Source organism: Globicephala melas, chromosome 19 (genome assembly GCF_963455315.2).
Source record: "Globicephala melas chromosome 19, mGloMel1.2, whole genome shotgun sequence".
NCBI classification, from domain to species: domain Eukaryota; kingdom Metazoa; phylum Chordata; class Mammalia; order Artiodactyla; family Delphinidae; genus Globicephala; species Globicephala melas.
The window spans coordinates 4,534,022-4,556,765 of NC_083332.1; the positions used below are offsets into that span (position 1 = coordinate 4,534,022).

At 43.5% G+C, this 22,744-nt stretch overlaps 1 pseudogene; it reads left to right on the top strand.

The window, feature by feature from the left end:
* The window catches only part of LOC132593258 (zinc finger protein 665-like), a 52,326-nt pseudogene that overhangs the window by 22,793 nt on the left and 6,789 nt on the right, over positions 1-22,744 (top strand).

Below are 22,744 nucleotides of genomic sequence, written 5' to 3' on the forward strand. Positions count from 1 at the left end.
AGGCTCAGTGGCCATGGCTCACGGGCCCAGCCGCTCTGCGGCATGTGGGATCTTCCCGGACCGGGGCACGAACCCGTGTCCCCTGCATTGGCAGGCGGACTCCCAACCACTGTGCCACCAGGGAAGCCCAAGGAGTCTTATCATCAAAGGAGAGCCAGCATCTGCATCCCAAGAAGAGAGGCATTTAATCTTTATTTTTAGCATGAACACTCTTTAGTTCTGGTCAATGTGCCCTTTTCTTTAATAATTAAAGCAGATGTACAATGTATGTCTGCTAGGCCACAAACAGGCTATTTTATTTAACATCAAATTCAAGTTAACTCATGTATAAGCCAGAATGACTTCCCTATATCTCAATATGTGAAAACTGCTTTTATCAGTCTTGTCCCTGTGAATCTCTGGAACTGAGCACAGTGTCCAGTTGGCCTCCTGCGAGAACAGGGAATAGAAACGGAAATGCTGTCAAGTAGGGTGTCAGTATGAAGTGGCTGAATCTACAGAGGCAGAGTTTTGGTTTTGGTTTTGGTTTTTGTTGGGGTTTTTTCCTGAAACAAGTATTTTTATTTTTAAATTTTAAAAAATTTTTATTTTATATTGGAGTGTAGTTGATTAACAATGTTGTTAGTTTCAGGTGTACAGCAAAGTGATTCAGTTATACATATACATGTATCTATTCTTTTTAAAATTATTTTCCCATTAAGTTAATACAGAATATTGAGCAGAGTTTCCTGTGCTATACAGTAGGTCCTTGTTGGTTATCTATTTTATATATAGCAGTATGTACATGTCAACCCCAAACTCCCCCTACCCTTTCTCCCCGGTAACCATAAGTTCCCTCTCTAAGTCTGTGAGTCTGTTTCTGTTTTGTAAATAAGTTCATTTGTATCATTTTTTTTTAAGATTCCACATATAAGCGATATCATATGAAATTTGTCTTTGTTTCTGACTTACTTCACTTAGTATGATAATCTTTAGGTCCATCCATGTTACTGCAAATGGCATTATTCAGAGGCAGAGTTTTGTATGTCACATTCTAGTCAGCATCGCTACACAGACAACTCCAGCTCTGGTTTACTTAAACTGCTTAAATTAAATCCAATTGCAGGAAATGTTCCTGGATCCAACCAGCGATCCCTCACCACTGAATTGCTTCAGCCTCACTAGCAGGACTGGGGCGCAACTCACTGGCACAAATAGCTTTTGACTTAAACCGTTTTCAACTTGTTATGAGGAAAACATCTTATTAACATCATAAGTGTTTCACACAACAGTAAGCTTTACGGTTAGAGACAGTAACTTAATCCAGGCAGGGAACAACGCTGCATCATAAAACGCAAAAGACACCCAAGTATTCCTAAAGCCGAAAGCTACGCCTTCGCAGCTAGGCGGAGGGACGCACCCTTCCCCGCCTTCTCCTGGGGCGGTGCAGACCCGGGCCCCACGCCCCGCCGCTCGCGGTAGCGTTCCGCCCAGGCCCCGCCCCCGCCGCTCAACTCTGCGCGTGCGTAGTTGTCAACGGACCCGGAAGCGGAGAGCGCGGAGCGAAGGTCACAGGCGGAGCGTAAGTTTCTTCTTTCTAGTGTAAATTTGCGCTTAACAACCCCCACCTCAACCCATCCTCTGGGTGTGGGAGTCACTACGGACCTTAAAATCACCGCACCTGCCCCTCCGCCCCAAGTGAGTACAGACGTCGCCGTCACAGGGCAGGGGTCGTTTCCCTCTGGGTTTGAAATGGCTTTGAGGCTAGTTCGTTCCTTTGGCTTTTCTTTTCGCTGCGTTTTCCTGGTTAAGATCCTTTACTGACCTCCGCCCCCCCTGTGAAGTCCTCTTCTTTGAGGTGGATTCGCTCCACCACAGCCTCGTCCTCTCGGCCCCTGGAGGGCAGCCCTGGCCGCCCCGCTCCCGTAGAGCCCGCGTCCTCTCCCCCGTCCCGGGATTCTGGAGAGCCCGCCCCTCTCCTGACACCCCCCTTCCTCCACGCCCGTCTTTTTTCGTGTCTTCCTCAGGCCGGTCCTTCTGCTCCCCCGGCCTCCGCTTCTTAGTCAGCCCTTCCCCTCACCCCGCAGAGGGGGAGGTGACCTGGGCCAGCCGTGTGACGCTCAGTGTTCTTCGGTCTCAAAGTCCACCCCGCTGGAAAATGTGCACTTCCGCTGGGCGGGCATCTTAATTCAGTCGACATCACGGTAAATATGTGGGCGAGGGGATCAGGAGAAGCAGAGACAGAGCGGTTGACAGAGAAATAGGAAAACTAAGGTGAAAATAAGAATGAGGGAGAACAGATGGCAACGTAGAGGATGGGTGAGGGCCTGTTTAAATGAGTACTTGGTAAGGATGTCAGTGATCTTTTAACAGTTGAAAGTGAGTTCCGTCAGTCAATCTAGTATTGCGTTTTCTTCCCTTTTATGTGATCTGTGAGCTACTAAGTAGATGTGCCTCTCAAGTACCTCTTGTCTGTTCTCTGCAAGTGATGAAGAACGGGCTGGATTGACCTGGAACCTTCTTCCAACAGAGCCCCTCTATTCATGATGAAGCCGTTTGCCCAGAGCTTATTTCTAAGCTGACCCCTTTCAGCGTTTTTCCAGGAGGACCACCTTCTTGAGCTCCATACTGAATGCCCAGTGGCCTTCAGTTTGCAGCTTGTGTGTGTTCCTCTCGCGATCCTGTGCCCATAGGTCTCTGTGCCTTTCAGCCCTGTTTGCTCAGGCATGCGTGAAGGAGAGGAGGAAAAATGGAGAAAGTGGAGAGGAGCCTGTAGGTGTCTGCCGGAGGGATACGGAAGTAAGTGTGGGCCTCTAGATGAGCCCAATGAATGGTGTGTGCACCTGTCCCAAGCAGAGTTGTGGGATCGTGGGGTGTGTGGAACTGTTGGCCAAGGGATGCCGCAGTTCTGGCTGGAGCATCTGCAAGTGGGTTGATGGGTGGTTGCAGGCTGCATGGAATGGTTTGGGGTGCTCTAGTGTCTTAGCTCCCGTTTCCTGGGACACAGATGCGGAGACTGAGATTTGCACGCATGGGTTTAATCGAGTAACTCATGATCACACCTGTGGAGGAATGAAGGCAGTGGATTTGGCAGAGAGAAATGTATTCCTGCGATGTTGTTAGAATCAAGGCCTGAGCTGAGCCCACAGGGAGAGCTCTGTATGTAGGAGGATGGGGTGTTGGTCCTAACGGGTGCCTAGAGGGTGTCCCACAGAATCCACGCCACTCAGTGACGTCTGTGGGATCTTTTGGGAAGGCAAGAATCATCATGCATCCCATATAGTAATTACAGGGAAAACCTTCAGAGATCATTTTCTGGGTTACCTTTTGTGTTTTGAGATATTTTGAGTTGCAGGTGAAGAAAGTTCCAGTAGCATTTTGGAAGATACGTAAGAGAATTTGGAGTGTTTTCTTCAAAGATGCTGGGGTCTTGTTGGGACATGTGCATCACTGGAGACACCTCTCTTAGTAGTAGTTTTTGGAGATGACAGTGTTTGTGCTGAGGTCACTGAATGAAAATGTGGTGTCTTCAGTCTAGTGGGTCCTCGAGGGTCTTCATGTGTACTGTTCCATCTAAATGCATGAGTTATTAGGGTTTGGAATGTTTTGTGGGGTTTCATAGTAGGATAAGGGATCATTATGGGGTGTCTTGGGAGTGTCTTGGGCCACATGAGACTTCGTAAGTCTGTATGACTCCAGAAGGGAAACATTGGGTCTTAAGCTGCAGATGGCAGAAAAGTTTCATACGGAGGACCTGTGGGGGATGTGTCTATGGACACAACTTGAGAGGGGCCATAACGCCCTATGACTCGGGGAAGGATTGTTCCAGGAATCGGGGGCAGTCAACACCAAGGTGAATTGAAGTACAAAGGCTCATTGTTGGGAAAATGCAGCTTCTACTTTCCTCCTACCAGGCCAGTGGTGGGTTCTCTGCTGTCCTCTGCACATCTGTCCCAAAACACCACACACACACACACACACACACACACACACACACACACACACACACACACACACACACACACACACACACACACACACACACACACACCAGTCACAAGGCAGCTGGGGAGCAGATGAGCAAGATATTTTAAACTAAATGCGGAACCAATGAGAAGGGCTGCTATGGTCTGAGAAGGGAATTTGGAGACAGGAAGGGGAGTCTCATTTGGGGAGTTACAGCCCTGGTATTTGCGGGAAAACTCAGGAGTGGGATGAAGGAAAAGCTCTGTTCATACTCACCAGTGGATCTGGGGCTCAGCAGTTAGTAGAGTGTAGAATGGGGTGAGCTGATGAGGTCAGATGACAGAAAGGAACTTGTGTTCCTACCCAGCACACACTCGCCCTTCATACACGTTTCTCTGTTGTGTTCGCTAGAATGGCAGTGCTGGTGGTTTCCCAGGTAGGTGACTTGAGGAAGAAACGTGTTTTCTCTCTTTGTGCCTTGCCTCCCTCAAGCCTTCCAGCTTCCCCTCTACTGTTCGGTTCAGACACCCACTTCCTGCTGTGCTTCTGCTGTTGCTTTGCACAATCCCAACCAACCCAATCAAGTCAGGATTTCAGGCTGTGACCCTCCCACCCCCCGGCCCCACCGCAGCATATGGGATCTTACTTCCCTGACCAGGGATCGAACCTGTGCCCCCTGCGTTGGAAGCACAGAGTCTTAACCACTGGGCCGCCAGGGAAGTCCCAGGTTGTGATTTTTTTTTTAAGCCAATGTCATTGCAGAGTGAGAAATCCTAGACACTGAGACCTTTTCTCCATCGAGCGGTCTAGGCAGCCGGGAGGCCTCTCCTTTTTCTGCTGATTTTAGGCTCTTTAATTTCCTAAATGGGTCTTGCTCAGCCTGAGGGCTACCCCTTGGTTGAGGTCACTGCGGTCCCGGTTGAGCTTACACTTGCCCTTTGCACTTGTTGAGGGTAAGGGGCATTGTCTGGATGGAGGACCCTCAGCTAGACCCATTTCTGCTGTTCCTGGTCAGCTCCTTCCTCACTCTTTCCAGGGCAAAGGATCCCTGCACACATCTGTCCCCCAAAGTGAAGACCATGCCGGAGGGTGTACGAGTTTCACTCTGTGTTCTTCTCATTAATTTTCTGACTACATATGGAGTATGTACCATAGTCCAGGCTTGTTTTGTCTGCATCAGGGGTAAAATGATAAGCCAGTGGGATACACTCCCCTACCTTATCCAGGCTGTTTTTCCATAATGGAGACAAGCACACCCTGTCACTTACTTACAGCCGTGCAAGTCAGATGCCCCAAAGCAAAGGACGTGTGCACTCATTCTCCTGTGGCCCTCTACTTCCTTGCCCTCCCTGGCATCCCCATCACATCCAGCTGTGCCTCCTCTGTGCGGTCCCCGTGTGGCTCATCACAGCTGGAGAAAGCACACCCCCAGATTGACTGGTCTCACTTCAGATTCCTGGCTCTGTTCCCTCACATTCCCTATGTGTCTGCTCCATGCCTTTCCTTTACAGGCCCTCATAGGTCCAATACATCCTCTCCCATCTTTTCTCTCAAAGGCCCTGTTTCTTCTTCATTGAGCCCCTGGAGCGAAGGGAAGAGATCTCCTCTAACTGGCTCACCCATCTGCCTCAGGGCCTGTGTTGTCTCCTCAGTATCGACTGTGAAGAGTCTGTCCCTGCTCCTGGCTGCGGCTGACCCTGCGATTGTGCCCTTGTTGCCAACTTCACTCTGTGTCAGGACCGCATGGCATCCTTCCTCCACTGCATCATGTATTTGACTTTTAGGGGTTTATTTTCATCAGCATACACAAATGGTGGTGTTGCCCATCTTACACACAAGGACCAACACACACACACAGATGCCAAAACCTTTTTATGCACTCTACCATCTTTATTTTTTTAAAGATGTTCTATTGGAAGTAGCACTCTTTCTTTTTTTAAAAAAAATTAATTTATTTATTTATTTTGGCTGTGTTGGGTCTTCGTTGCTGCACGCAGACTTTCTCTAGTTGCAGCAAGCGGGGGCTACTCTTTGTTGCGATGCTCGGGCTTCTCATTGCAGTGGCTTCTCTTGTTGCAGAGCACGGGCTCTAGGCATGTGGGTTTCAGTAGTTGCGGCACGCAGGCTCAATAGTTGTGGCTCGAGGGCTCTAGAGCGCAGGCTCAGTAGTTGTGGCGCACAGGCTTAGTTGCTCCGTGGCATGTGGGATCCTCCCGGACCAGGGCTGGAACCTGTGTCCCCTGCATTGGCAGGCGGATTCTCAACCACTGTGCCACCAGGGAAGCTCACTCTACCATCTTTAAAACAAAGCATTCTTGGGCTTCCCTGGTGGTGCAGTGGTTGAGAGTCCGCCTGCCGATGCAGGGGACACGGGTTCGTGCCCCGGTCTGGGAAGATCCCACATGCCACGGAGCGGCTGGGCCCGTGAGCCATGACCGCTGAGCCTGCGTGTCCGGAGCCTGTGCTCCTCAACGGGAGAGGCCACAACAGTGAGGGGCCCGTGTACCGCAAAAAAAAACACAAAAAAACAAAACATTCTTAATTAACTACATTTTCCCCACTACTAAGTACCTTTTCTCTATGCTCCATTTCAGAGCACAATATACTACAAACTTATTTATGTTCTTTGTCTTCAATTCTTGCCTCTAGTTCCCCTGTGAACCCCACCCAATCAAGCTTTCACATCCACCATCTACTGATACTTTCTTTTCCAGAGTCACCAATGACCTCATCGCTCAATCGAATAATTTATTTCCTCTTCTCATCTTGCTTGTTGTATCGGCAGCATGTTGCGCACTGGATCACTCCTTCTTCCTTGAAAGACTGATTTTCTTGAAAGACTGATTTAACCTTTAAAAGTCCGTTTGCTTCAATTTTCTTCTCACTTCCCTGTTCCCTTCTTGCTGTCCTCTGATGAATTTTTCTGAACACCCTGGTTTCTGAACGTGGCAGCCTCCAAAAGTTTTAGTCGTTGAACCTCTTCTCTTGTCTACATCCGCTGCCTTTCCCCATCATCTCTTCTCATGAGTTTTCAACACCACTTGCCCGTCTCCCAGTTTGCCCTCTCAAGCCCACATCTCTCCCTTAAAGTCTGGAATCCTGTGTCCAGCTGTCTCCTCGACATCTCTGCTGGGACATCTAACAGGCATCTCCGCCTTAATTTGTCTGAAACTGACTCCTTGAGATCCCTGACCGTGTTCCCCCTGCCGTCTAACACATCTTGCTTAAGGGCGACACCATCCTTCCTGGGGCTCTGATGAACATTTTGGTATGTATATAAAATATATAAAACACTACATTATGTGTAATTGTTCTAAAATGTAAGATACAAAACTATTAGATGTTTACTTAAAACGAGTGATGGAATACGTGGTTGCTAAAATTCTTTTTTTCTTATGGAAGAAAAATGCTTGGAGACCAAGGCCCTTCATCATCAGCTTCCCCCGGTGCCTCTCTGACCTCCTCTCCCGCCCACCTCCTCACCCTGCTGTAGCCACCCAAGGCTCCTTCCTTTTCCTGGGGTCAAGGTTCCTGCTGTCCCAGGGCCCTCACAGGGGCTGTCCCTCAGACCCAGGTGGCAAACACGCTTCCTCCGCCAGGTCTGTGGTCTGATGTCAGCGTCTGAGTAGAGCCTTCTCTGACCACCCCCCTCCCATTTAACATGCCAGCCACTCCCTCACCCCCACCTCTGGTCCATAACGCCTGCCCTGCACGTTTCCTTCTGCTTCTTCCCCTTCCACTGGCTGAGTCCTGGTGAGAACCGGGCCTCAGGGGAGAGCAGACCCACAAGGAGGTGTCACACCTTTCAGAATGGCTGTTAGCCAGTGGATAAGAGATAACAAGTATTGGCAAGGGTGAGGATAAAAGGGAACCCTCCTACACTGTTGGTGGGAATGTAAATGGTACAGCAGTTGTGGAACTCAGTGTGGAGGTTTCTTCAAAACTTGAAAATAGGTCAGGCAGACCGCCTAGCAAGGCCATTCTGGCTGTTGATGCAAAGGAGACAAAATCAGTATTTGGAAGGAGATAGCTGCACTCCTGTGAGCATTCCTGCATTAGTCATAGCAGCTAAGATGTAGAAACAACACAAAGGTCTGGTGGCAGACAAATGCATAACAAAAATGTGTTACATACATACCGTGAACTATTATTATTCAGCCGTAAAAATGAAGGGTCCTGCCGTTTACGACACCGTGGATGAACATGGAGAACATTCTGCTGAGTAAACTAAGCCAGACCTAGAAAGACATACTGTCTGATCTCGCTAATGTGTGGAAACTGAAAAAGTTAAACTCATAGAACCAGAGAGTAGAATGGTGGTTACCGAGGTCTGGGAGTTGGTGAAAATGGGGAGATTTTGGTCAAAGGGGTAAACTTGCAGTTGTAAAATGAGTAAGTTCTGGGGAGCTAGTGTGCAGCATGCTGACTGTAGTTAATTGTAGTGTATTTCTATATGCTTGAATTTTGCAGAGAGAATAAATGTTAAGTGTTCTCACCACACAGACACAAAATGGTAATTGTGGGTTGATGGAAGTGTAATTACTTGATTGTGATAATTATTTCACAGTGTACACATCTGTCAAATAATCACATCATACACCTTACATTTATACCATTTTAATTCGTCAGTTACACCTCAGTAAAGCTGGGAAAGAATAAGAAAGTGGGGGCTGTGCTGGGCTTGCCTCCTGTGAGTGGTGCTCAACCCAGGCTTCCCATTAGATCGATGAGGCTTTATGCATAGACATGTTTTGTACCCTCTGACCAGGTACCCTCTTCATGTAGTCAGTGTGGGACCAAAGTTCAATAATATTTATGTTGCCCCAGGATGTTCCAATCCGGATCCCTCACTGAGCATCATGACTCTGGGTCCCCCCATTCCTGAGGGCTGAGATCTGGGCTGAGGGTGAGGGCTCTGCTCTGCGTGGGGATGGATCAGGGCTGGTCTGTGACCTGCAGGGGATCGTCGGGTCCAGCTGAGGTGCCCGCTGCTGCTGGGTACATGAGGGCCTCACCAGGAGGGGAGCCTGATCTGAAGAAAGGGTGGGAAACTCACCTGTTGGACTCTATGTGGGAGTTACTGTCCTGAGTCCCTCCTGGGACAGTGGGCAGCAGAGGACCGTCTGTTCCACATGCTGAGGGCTTCCCTGTGTGTGTGGTGGTGACTCAGGAAGGGGGTGTGTTGATTCTAAGCATTAAACAGCATCTTTCCAACTTTCAAGGTCAACCTCTAAAGACTCATGTTGTCTGAGGAAGAAGCCCAGAAGAGGAGGGAGAGGAAAGAAAAGGAGTCAGGAATGGCTGTGAATCAGGTAATGTCGTATTGTCAATTGATTATTTTGTCTGTCCTTCCAAAATGCCCTTCTTCGGACTTGCCAGTCTTCTCTGATGCTTCAGTTTGCTCAATAAAAGTTTGGTTGTTTTTTTTTTAGCATTCTTTTTGTCATGATTTTTAATTATCCAAGAATTTTTCAACTCTACTATTTTGATAATTTCTTTCCTTAATCTGTTAAATTAATGTGCACCACTAATAACCCTTCCAATTTTGAATCAGTATTTTATTACTGGAATAAACAAACTTGGTTTGGCTTTTTTTAATAGCTACATATCTAAATTTAAATGGATAAAATTATATTTGTATTTTTGAGTATATGTATTTTACAGACATTAAAGCATTATATATTTCTTCATGTTTGTATCTGTTTTTTACTAACCTACTATAGAATAATGTTGACAAACTAAATTAAGTACACTTAGTACATTTTCATTGTCCCAGAGATGTTGAAATACATTGATCAAAATGATAATTTAAAAAATCATCCAAAATATGTTGAGACAGCTGCTCTCATTTTAGTGAATGGTGTGTCTACATGTGTGTGCATTAGTGCATGGATGTGAAAGTCCATGGCTTTTATAAAATGTCATTTTATAAATTTTATATTTTTTTAGCAGTTGAAATTACATGTTAATCCTCTTTTACACTATCCCATTAATAATTTAAATAGTAGCAAAAATGGTAACATCATGTGTAGACACATATGTATTTATATATGGTTTTTTATGCATTTGCACGTTGTTCTCCTTTTACGTTTCAGGCTTTTTCAGGGAGCCCTCTGTCAGGGTACTTTTCATGCTGTACTTAACTGTTTGATTGTTTAGGTTTGATTAGGGGCCGACCACCCGAGTTCAGGTGCTCGCTGTGTCATTTCTTAGCTATTTGATCTGAGGCGCGTTTCTTAGAGTGTCTGTGACACAGTTTTCTCCTCTGTAAAGTGGGAACAGGTCTTTCTCTAATGAGCTATTATGTCGATAACAGGTTAATATATGTCAAGTCTCAAGCGTAATGCTTAGCACATAGGACGTGTTCACATGCGTTTCATCATTGTTCTTTGTTATCCTCATCACAATTTTAAGATCCTGATCTCTCGGTAAAGCCACTGTGGAGTCGCCTCTGAAGACACCACTCATGTCCTAGCTCATCTGCATACGGAATACCCTCAATGTGTGGAACGTAACATCTGACACTCCTGTGCAGACAACCCGTGTTGCATTTTTACTTGTATATTTCATGTATCATCCACAAAAGCCAGTAATCCACACTGACTCGGAGGATATCGTAATCTTTTGTGGAAGCAAAGAAACTAAAATTTCAGGCATATAACTTGCTCAAAATGCCTTTACTCACATCTGTCAGAACGCAGTCTTCAACCCGGTTGATCCTCTCTCTTCTCCTTTTATGTGACGGTAAGAACTCTCCTCATGGCCCCTTGGTGAGATGTATCTTTTGTTTCAGGGACAGGTGACCTTTGAGGATGTGGCCATCACGTTCTCTCGGGAAGAGTGGGAATGCCTGGACCCTGCTCAGAGGGCCTTGTACCGGGACGTGATGTTGGAGACCTACGGGAACCTGCTCTCCCTGGGTGAGGATAACTTCCCTCTAGAAGTTAGGATCTGCCCTTGTGTATATTTGCATTTTCCCTTGTGTGCCTCTTGGGAGGCCCTGTTTTGCTTCACTGACCTGAAAGCCCTGTTGACTCAGACATGAAAAGCTTTATGATTCGACATCAGGAGTTTAAAATTGCTTTTCTTCAGGAATCTGCCCATTTCATGATATACTAGTTGTTCCAGAGCTTCAGTATTTACAAAGCCCAATGGCAAACCCTTAATATATCAAATTTCTTGTTTTCTACCCCTGTGCTTTTGATTCAGTAGTTCTAGGAAGAGAGCTAGATGTCTGCATATTATACTGTTCCCTGTGTGTTCAGAAGGAGGCGGTGGATGAATTTGTGAAATGTTTCTCCAGACCCATGTGTAATGTCCTCACTCCTCAGCTGAACAAGGAACTGGGATTCTGGAAACACCACAGGACACCATGTTCCGTTCTTTTTATGAGTACGAATTTCTGTTTCTGTTGTGAATATTGTCTCCATATTGGAGCAAGGGAAAGAGCTCTGGGCTCTGCAGAGTGAAGTGAAAAATAGCAAAAAATCAAATGAATGGGAACGTATCAGAGGTGCCAACACAGGTCGGAGCTCAGAAGAGCAGAGAGGAAACCTCACCATTAATAGTGTTTGGGAAACTTTCCTTAAGTGGGAGAGTTCTATGGGAAAACAGAAGTTTATTTCTTGTGAACTCTCAGAGGAAATTTTTCTCCTCCCTAACTTACCACTCTGTCCTTCAACATGTAAAATGTGTCTTTTCACCCTTCAGGGGTGCTGCAGCTCCAAAACAGACAAAGGCAGAGTTTTTATCATGATCTACACCCCGTCATCTGGCTCCTGTGAGCTCTTTGGCTCCTTGAGGAGCGTGGGACGGGATGTTTGAAAGGGGTCTCTTTTCCCCTTGGTCTCTCGTTCTGTTCTTGATTCCATCAGACGCTTAGTTCTTAGTCCATATGGATCAGAGCTGACACCTCCACAGTCCTAACCCCTGGACCTTTCCCAGTTCCATCTCCATTTGCTGTACTTAGGAGACCTAATCAAGAGATGAGAAAACACTGGCAGCTCTTCGATTCCATCTGTCACCCCAGAACCTGCATGGGGCTGTCTCAAGCCCTGCCTGCCTGTTCAAATCCCTCCACCCCTCCTCCTGTTCTTTTTTTTTTTTTTTTTTTTTTAATTTATTTTGGCTGTGTTGGGTCTTCGTTTCTGTGCGAGGGCTTTCTCTAGTTGCGGTGAGCGGGGGCCACTCTTCATTGCGGTGCGTGGGCCTCTCACTGTTGCGGCCTCTCTTGTTGCGGAGCACAGGCTCCAGACGCGCAGGCTCAGTAGCTGTGGCTCACGGGCCCAGTTGCTCCGCGGCGTGTGGGATCTTCCCAGACCAGGGTTCGAACCCGTGTCCCCTGCATTGGCAGGCAGATTCTCAACCACTGCACCACCAGGGAAGCCCCTGTCCTATTTTTGTCACACAGCTTGGGGGTGTGTAACGGGAGGTGGGTTGGATCATCTGTGATTGTTACTTAGGAATACTGTAAAGACGGTGGACAGAGATATCTTTTTAATTCCCAGTCCTACATGAGGAGCATATGCCAGTCTTTCAGGCTCTTAGCTTGGCATCTGTGGATAGAGCACATGGTCCCTTCTCAAGATCCTACAATATCTGACCCCACATCTTGTATCTTCCTGCCTCTTGCACTACTCTATCTAGTTGGGTAATATAGACTCTTCCAGATTTCATATTCTCTTAAGTTTGCATGAATTTGCCCCTGAAACTTGCTTCTGAAATACACAGTCCTAGGGTCTGAAATTTTATCCTATTTTTTTGCCGTGATCATCCACCTTTAAGTAACGGACGATTTTTGGTGGATTCTCCTGTGGAGTGGGTTTCCTTGGTAACAAAATTCTTGATGGAGAATACTGTCACTCATATCTTGCGACGTTATCCTGCTACATAAGAAGCACCACTTGAAGCTACTCAGTAGAGTGGTCAGCATGTCCCAGGATGCTGAGGTGGAAAGTATCAGGAGAGCCTGACTGATAAGTGTTTTCAGTAATCTTTCCAGTTTGGAGGAGTGTCATGAAAGCATCTCTCAAGGACACTGTGACAATGGTGTTCACATATGCGAATGACCATCCCCTTTGTGCCACAATAAATAACACACGAATTTCTGCTGGGAACATTTGTTATGAAGATCATATGCTCATATCTCTGAGGCTGTTGACTAAACTATTGTCCATACCACATTTTTTATCCTCTGTGTGTGCCATTGTTCATTCTACCTCAACACGTTATTTTGAAGCAATTTAGTGAGGGAACTTATGAAGCTGAATGATACTTTCAGTGAAGTACCGTAATTTGTTGTGTTTAAGCCGCTGCTACTCTTTGTGTTCTCTGTTTCATATTTGCAGTGTGTGGGAGGGGAGGATTAGGGAGTGGATATTGTTTTCTTTGTTTGACTATAGATTCAGTTGATGACCATGAATATTTAAACTCACTTGATTTCTCCCCATTATCCCCCCTCAGCAGCCCCTAGCAAACACCATTCTGCTTTCTGTTTCCATGAAGTTGACTGTGTTTGATAACCTCACATAAGTGGACTCGTATTTTTTGTGACTGGCTTATTTCGTAACATCCTCAGGGTTCACCCATGTTGTAGCACATGCTGGGATCTGAGTCTTTTGTTGTTTTGCCTGAATAATCACCTTTTTGTGCATTCATCTGTCAGTGGACACTTGGGTTGCTTCCACCTCTTGGCTATTGTGAATAATGCCTCTGTGAACACGGGCATGCAAATATCTCTTCCAGATCCTGCTTTCAGTTTCTTTGTTACATATACAGGGAAATGAAATTGCTAGATCACAGGTCTCTTAGTCGGTTTTGGCTCCTCTAACAAAGTCCCATAGACTGGGTGGCTTGTTAACAACAGAAATTTATTTCTCACCGTTCTGGAGGCTGGAAGTCTGAGATTTGGGTGCCAACATGGTTCAGTTCTGAGGAGGACCCTCTTCCCCATGTCTAGCACAGAGCTCCCCAAACTCTTGGAATTTCCTGAGTGATAACAGCAATGGGAGCATCTTTTGGTATAATATTAGGTGTCTTGTCCTCAGTTTCTAAAACTACTGAGCCATGAAGGTAGAATGGGTGTCTTGTTATTCATAACAAACCCCCTTAAGTCACAGCTGAGTTTATGGTAATAAGGTGACTTTTGGAAATTCCCTCAAGATGGGGGGCTGTCACCAGGGGAACCAGCCATGTGATTAGAAGGTTGGAACTTTCAGTCTCACCCCTGATTGGAGGGGTTGGGGAGAGGGGCTAGAAATTGAGTTTGCCTGCCAATAGCCACTGATTTAATCAGTCATGCCTGCGTAATGAAAACCCAGAAGGAGAGGGTTCTGAGAGGTTTCAGGTTGGTGAACACGTGGAGATTTGGGGAGAATGGTGGTCTGGGGGAAGGCATGGAAACCCCGAACCCTTTCCCCATACCTTGCCCTATGCATCTCTTCCAGCTGGCTGTTCTTGAGTTATATCCTTTATAATAAACTGATGATCTAATAAGTAACATGTTTCTCTGAGTTCTATGAAACATTCTTAACAAATAAATCGTTGGAACCTCCGATCTGTAGGCTGCTGGTCAGAAGCCCTGGTGACATCCTGGACTTGAGATTGGCATCTAAAGTGTGAGGTGAAGGGGGCAGTTTTATAACACCAAGCCCTTAGCCTGTCAGATATGACTATCTCCAGGTAGATAGTGTCACAACTGAGTTCAACTGTAGGACACCCAGCTGATGCCTGAACATTGCTTGTTGGTGTGGGGATCCACCCCTACCCCCATGATGGAATTGCTGATCAGACCCTTTTAGAATTCTTTCTATATTCCCAATATTAACCTATTATCAGATACATGATTTGCAAATATTCTTCCCATGCCGTAGATTGTCTTTTCACTCTACTGAGTGTGCTTTAATGCACAATACCTTGTAAATTTTGATGCAGTCCAGTTTATCCGTTTTTACTTCTGTTGCCTGTGCTTTTGATGTCATGTCTGATAGATCATTGCTGAATTCAATGTCATGAAGGTTTCCTCCTGTTTTCTGCTATGAGTCTTATACTTTTGGAGCTCATGTTTAGACGTATGTGGTGTAAGCCAGTGGTCCAGCTACATTCTTCTGCATGTGGATATTCAGTTTTCTCAACATCTTTTGTGGAATACACTATCATTCCCCCACTGACTGGTCTTGACACCCTTGTGGAACATCACTTGACCATATACACATTGTTTCTTTCTGACATTTATTTCTCTATTCTGTTCCACTGGTCTCTCTGTCCTTATGCCAGTACCACACTGTTTTTGATGAGTGTACCTTTGTGTTAAGTATTTTTTTATAAGTTTATTTATTTTATTTTTATCTATTTTTGGTTGTGTTGGGTCTTTGTTGCTGTGTGCGGGCTTTCTCTAATTGCAGTGAGCAAGGGCTACTCTTCGTTGCAGTGTGCGGGCTTCTCATTGCAGTGGCTTCTCCCGTTGCAGAGCACGGGCTCTAGGGTGCATGGGCTTCAGTAGTTGTGGCGCACGGGCTTTGTTGCTTTGCGGCACGTGGGATCTTCTCAGACCAGGGCTCGAACCCGTGTCCCCTGCATTGACAGGCAGATTCTTAACCACTGCGCCACCAGGGAAGCCCTGTGTTAAGTATTGAAATAAGGAAGTGGGAGACCTCCAACTTTATTCTCTTCAAGCTTGTTTTTGCTGTTCTTTGTCTCTTGAGATTTTATATGCATTTTAGGATGAAATTATCTATTTCTGCAAGAAACACTTGGGATTTTGCTAGGTATTTGCATTGAAGATGTTGATTGTTTGGGGTAATATTGACATCTTGACGATATTTTATTCCAGTCCATGAACTTGGAATATTCTTGCATTTATTTGTATCTTTCCTAATATTTTTCAGCAATGTTTTTAGTTTACAGTGTACAAATCTTCTTTGCTAAGGTTATGTGTGTTTTATTCTTTGATGTTATTGTCAGTGGAATTGTTTTCTCAATTTTCATTCAGATTGTTCATCGTTAATGTATAAAAACACACTTGATTTTTACATGTTGGTAATATATCTTGCAACTTTTCTGAATTCATTCATTAGTTCTAGCAGGATTTTTGCAGAATCTTCAGGTCTTTCTCCACAATTGATCATATCGGCTGGAAACAGATAATTTTCTTCCCTTTTTCTATCTGGATACCTTTTATTTCTTTTTCTTCCTATTCTGGCTAGGACTTCTAGTAATTTTTTTTCAGTAATATGTTTTATACAGATAGTGAGAGCATGTATCGTCTTGTTCGTGATCTTCCAGGAAAAGCTTTCAGTCTTTCAACATGGAGTATGATGTTTTGGCCATTTAATACATGTCCTTTCCTGTGTTGAGGTAGCTGTTTTGTATTCCACTTTACTGAGTGTTTTTTATCATGTTAACTTTTTTCAAATCGTTTTCCTGCATCAATTGAGATGATTGTGTAGCTTTTTTTTATCCTTTTACTCTTTTAATGTGCAGGTTTACATGGAAAAGTTTTTATATGTTGAACCACCCTTGCATTCCAAAAATATATCCCCCTTGGTCGTGGTGTATAATTCTTTTAATGCGGTGTTGCATTTGGTTTACTATCGTTTTATTTGTGATTTTTGCATCAGTATTCATCAGAGGTATTGGTCTGTGGTTTTCTAGCAGTGTCTTTGTCTGTTTTAGTGTTAGAGTAATTCTGTCCTCATAGAATGAGTTTGGAAGTATTTCCTCCACTTCATGTTATTTTGCAAGTGTTTGAGGAAGATTGGCATTCATTGTTTTTTTTGGTTTTTTTTGCATTCTTTGTTTTTAAATGTTGGGTAGAATTCTGCAGTGAAGCTATCTGGCTTTTCTTTGTTGAATGCTTTTTGATTAGTGATTCAGTCTCTTTACTAGGTATAGGTCTGTTCAGTTTTTGTATTTCTGAATTGTTCAGTCTTCAGAGGTTGTGTTGCTAAAAATTTAGCCATTTCTCCTTGGTTTACCACTCTTTATTTACACATAGAATTGCTTATACTATTCTCTTAGAATCCTTTCGATTTCTGTAGCATCAGTTGTAATCAGTTGTAATGTTCCCTCTTTCATTTCTGATTTTAGCTATGAGTCTTCTGATTTTTTCTTAATCTTGCTGAGTGTAAATTTTGTCTCTCAAAGAACCAACTTTTAGTTTTTGTGATTGTGGTTTTTAAATTTTCTAGTTCCTTTATCTCTAATCTTACTCTTATTTCTTTCCTTCTGGAGCTTTGGCTCTGTTTTGGTCTTTTGAGATCTTTTTTTTCCCCCATCTTTTCTTCCTTTCTCTCTCTCTGCTTTTTTTTTTTTTTTGAAATACTTATTCACATGATAAGCCAGGATCTCTTTTGTGTACTCCTTTGTATTTTCTTTTTCCCCAGGTCTGTTGACAGATAATCAAACATAACATGGTGTAAATTTAAAGTGTACAGAGTGATGATTTGATATACATATAATATATTGCTAAATAATTACCACAGCTTAGGTAACACGTACATCAATTCACATAATTACAATTTTGTGTGTGTGTGTGGTGAGAACATTTAACATCTACTGTCTTATCAAATTCAAGTATATAATTACAGTATTGTTAACAACAGTCACCATGCTGTGTATTAGATCCCCTGAACTTATTCGCCTTATAACTGAAACTGCCAATCCGCAGCCCCTGCAACCACTATTCTACTCTTTTTCTAATCATTTCGCTTTTGTTTTTGTTTTAAAATTCCACTACGTGTGATATAATTGAGGTCATACTGTATTTGTGTTTCTCTCCTGACTTACTTCACTTGGAATAATGCCCTGAAGGTCTGTCCATGCTGGTACAGGTAGCAGGATTTACTACTTAATTTTTTTATTGCTGAATAATATTCCATTGTGTGTGTACCATTTTAAAATTTATTTACATACCGTTGGACACTTAGGTTATTTCCATGTCTTGGCTATTGTAAATCATGCTGCAGCAGCATGGGGGGCAGATATCTGAGGTAGTGATTTCATTTCCTTTCAGTATGTATCCAGAAGTGGGATTGCTATATCCTATGGGAGTGAAACCATGCACCTCAGATTGGGACTTGAACCCACGTGCCAGGACTCGAACCCGGCCAAAACCCACAGCCTTCCAACTGAGATCACACACCTGGTTTCAGGACTTAATGAAGCTCAGGTTCTTGATGTCTCATGGCAGAAAGAATTCAGTGAGAGACAAAGTGATTGGTAAGAAGTGGATTTATTTAGAGAGAAACACACTCTGCAGACAGAGTGTGGGCTGTCTCAGATGAGAAAAGTGCCAGGGTATAGGGTTGTCAGTTTTTATAGGAGCGGGTAATTTTATAGGAGCGGGTAATTTCATAGGCTAATGAGTGGGAGGAGTATTCCAGCTATTTTAGGAAGAGGCGGGGATTTCCAGGAATTGGGCCACTGCCCACTTTGTGATCCTTATGGTTGGTGTTGGAACTGTCATGGCGCTTGTGGGTGTGTCATTTAGCTTGCTGATGTGAGCGTATACTGAGGCTCAAGGTCTAGTGGAAAAAGTTGACTTGTCAGTCATCTTGGATCCATTTGGTTCTAATCAGTTTATGTCATGTCCTCAGGCTTTGTCATTCTTTCAAAGGTTGTGCCCTGCCTCCTTCCCTCCTGTTTCATTCTTTTTTTGTTTGTTTGTTTTTTAATATTTTGAGGAACGCTCCATACTCTTTTCCATGGTGGCTGCACCAATTTACATTCCCACCAGCATTGCACTGGGTTCCCTTTTCAACACATCCTCACCTCCCCTTATTATCTCTTGACATTTTGATGATAGCCATTCTACCAGGTGTGAGATGATAGCTCACTGTGGTTTTGATTTGCATTTCCTCCTAAGGAAGGAGCTGGAATTTGGGAAGCTTCCTCCCAGTTGTGGTTGTGGTTTTCTGTAGTTTTTATTCTCTATTTCATTTATCTCTGATCTACTTTTTTCTACTTCTGCTAGCTTTGGTCTTTTTTGTTCTTTTATATATATATATATATTCCACCTATAAGTGAGATCATTCAGTATTAGTTTTTATGTGTGACTTATTTTACTGAGCATATACTCTCAACGTCCATCCATGTTGGTACAAATAGCAGAATTTCCTTCTTTTCTGTGGCTAAATAATATTGCATTGTGTATGTCTACTAGATTTTTTTTATCCATTCATCTTTTGGACACTTAGGTTGTTTCTGTGTGTTGGCTGTAGTGAATACTGCTGTAATGAATATGGGAATGCAGGTATCTTTTTAAGACAGTGATCTTATTTTGTTCGATATATACCCAGCAGTGGAATTGCTGCATTATATGATAGCGGGGTGTGTTTTTTTTAATATTTTGAGGAAATTATATACTGTTTTCCATAGTGGCTGCAACAGTTTACATTCTTCCCAGCAGCGATCCCTTTTTTCCACGTTCTGCTCAACACTTGTTATCTCTTGTCTTTTTTGATGGTAACCCGTCTGAGGGGTGTGAGGTGATATCTCACTGTGGTTTTGATTTGCATTTCCTCCTGAGGGCAGATCTGGGTTTTGGGAGGCTTCTCCTGTTCATTCTCACAGCAATGTGCTGGGGAGTGAGTGAGTCAAAGGCTAGCAAATCGTCATGATCTTTCGGACACTTTTTGGTTCAGTGTTTTGGGGGTAGTCATTTGTTTGAGTGCTGCAGCTTATTACTGGTTTCCAGAGTTTTCCCAAAGGATTTTTTTCCCCCTTTGGTTGTATATTGTTATTAACTGGGTGTCTCCATGGGGTAATCATTGCCTTGAGTTTATTGGTCTTACCATCTTGCTGACATCACTCCTCATGCCTTTTATATGGCGGAGATTGTGTTAAGAGATCCAGGATATGAGTTCAAGTAATTAGAGACCCCAGGAAAAGGGACACTATTATTTTTAATACCAAACAAAGAGTCTTAGATTTCTTCTTTAAAAGATTTTATATAAGTAGTGTTTTATTTAATAAAATTCTTTTTTTAAAAAAAAACTAACATTATCACATCTTAAAATGCTCAGACCTTAGCAAACACCTCCTGCTATCTTGGTTTCTCCAGACAAACTCTCTGCCCACCCAGCCAGGAGATCATCATTTTGAAATCAAAATCCCCCTATTTTGCTGTACCATTGATAACATTTTATTGTACCTGCATGTGCGTGTACAGAGTAAACACATCCATCTCCTCTTGATGGCCATTTCCTTATTCTTCTCCCATTCTTGCATATATCCTGGAATATCATTGTGTGTTGAATACATGCCTGGAGATGGAACGCATGAGATACTCAGTTTAACAAATTTCACAGCATGTATTGATATAGGTGTAAACCTGCTCTTCCATTTTTGCCCCATAGTCTGTATATAATTACATTAGTTAAAACTGGGACAGCATTGTGCTCCTTGCCAGTTCTTCTTTTCCTCCGAGCTCAGTATTTTAGTCACCCTCGTACGGTTGTAGACCCACAGACATGCAAACACAAGCTGTGCACCCACGTGTTTGCTACTCCCTGCCCTCCACTCTTGCCCTTCCTCAGACCTGACCTTTCTCACCAGGTATCTTGACTTGGATGGAATACACTGTTATTTCCTAGAGTTATTAAGTCTGTACTCTGGAACTCCCCGATTTCCACAACACTCCTTTACCCACCCACCCTACCCCTGCACTACTCACACTGTAAAAAATGACCCCTATTTATCCACTGAACAACTTTCTCCAGACAGGACCTGAATCAGAATGCACAGGGCTGAGGACTCAAAAGCAAATTCCAGGAGGAGTGGCCGAGTCACACTGTTACAGTGACGCAGCTGAGTTCTTATATCTCCCTTGAAGTATTTCTTTCTAAGCTCCTGGTATTCGTTGTAATATTCTGTAATCTGTACTGCCTGAGTGGCCAGTCATGCTTAAGAACATGTCTGATTCTGTAGGTACAGGTTCAAATCTTGCTTCTCTCACTTTCTGTGTAAATTTGTGTTATGTACATAAACCCTGTGAATCTGCTGTCCTTATTTTAAAAATAGTGGTGTTTTACCTCAAGCCTTAAAACGAATTAGTGGTTTTTTGGTTTTTTTTATTAGGTTGTGTGGGGTCTTAGTTGCAGCAGGCGGGCTCCTTAGTTGCAGCTCGCCAGCTCCTTAGTTGTGGCATGTGAACTCTTAGTTGCAGCATGCATGTGGGATCTAGTTCCCTGACCAGGGGTTGAACCCAGGCCCCCTGCACTGGGAGCGTGAAGTCTTATCCACTGAGCCACCAGGGAAGTCCCCAAATTAGTGTTTTTAGATGGCTTAGAATATTGTATGTTTTACAGTAAAGACTCAAAAAGTTACTTTTCTGTAGCAAGATGTGTCAACTTTCTGTCATATTTATTATGAGATATCCCTTTGTCTGCAATGCACCTTGTATGTTTTTATTTTGCAGTATATTCTCAACAATGTTGTCTCTGACCTTAATTAGTAAATTTTCAAAGCACATTACTCTGTATCACATATAATTTGGTGCCAGTGAACAGGATAATTAAAGGGCACTGCATAGAGAGGGAATTCCTCTATTAATTGACTGATATAACTGCAGTCATGAAATCATAACTGTGACTTCTGACTTCTTTCTCCAGCTCTTCTTTATAATGTTATGTATTTTCCTGACATGATATTGCATGAGTAGGTGATTTCAACATAACTCCCAGTTCTCATATTGTGTGCTCCTTCTAGAATAGAAGTCCTTTCTTTATTCTAAAGGGGGAATGTTAAGAGTTCCACAGAGTAGGGCTTCCCTGGTGGCGCAGCGGTTGGGAGTCCGCCTGCCGATGCAGGGGACGCAGGTTCATGCCCCAGTCCGGGGGAATCCCACATGTCGCGGAGCGGCTGGGCCCATGAGCCATGGCCACTGGGCCTGCGCATCCAGAGCCTGGGCTCCGCAACAGGAGAGGCCACAACAGTGAGGGGCCCGAGTACTGCAAAAAAAAAAAAAAAGAGTTCCACAGAGTAAAATTTTCTATAAAATGGTGACTTATTATTTATGCTGGCTTTATCATGATTTACTAGAATATTTATCAATTTATATTGTGATTTATAGATGATGTTTTTTCAGCCTGTATTATGCAATATATTTGACACGCACCACTTATTAATGCTGTAAAATGCCTATTCTCAATGGGGACATGTGGATTTATAATGTGTATTAAGATAAATATTTTGTTTTCTTATGAATTGTTTTATTGATTTATTTTCTCAATGCTGCAATGGTTTTGTGATTCTAAACGGCGAGTTATTTAGATTATTCATTAGATAAGCTTGTTTTGGATTATTTACCATTACAGTACATTGTCCTTTAGTACTTATTTATGTACAATAATTATGCATAAAATATATATTATGGTTTTTTCTCCTCAGTTATGAGACAGCAGTATGTTTACTGCCAACAGGTATGTGATCTTTGTGGTCATGGTGGAAAATACCCTTTCTTTGAGAGCTAAGTTTCCACAATGTGAGTGTTTTTGTCATAGGGTGTTTGACTAGGCTACCCTAAAATTAATTTGAATTACATGTGATTATTCTTTCATTAATAAAGGATCCTATTTCTTCAGTGTGTCAAAAATTTTGAAGATTATGGTTGGGAAGTTTTATAACTCTGTTCAGGATAAGTATTACCTTTGGCGTCATATCACGTTTTCAACATGAAACATTTATTTACGATCTGTAATTAATAGGATACCTATGTTTCTTTATATCTTGTAGCTGTCTCTCATATACATGTGATCAAGAAATTAAAACCAAAAGCGAACAGTGACAGAGGAGAAGTATT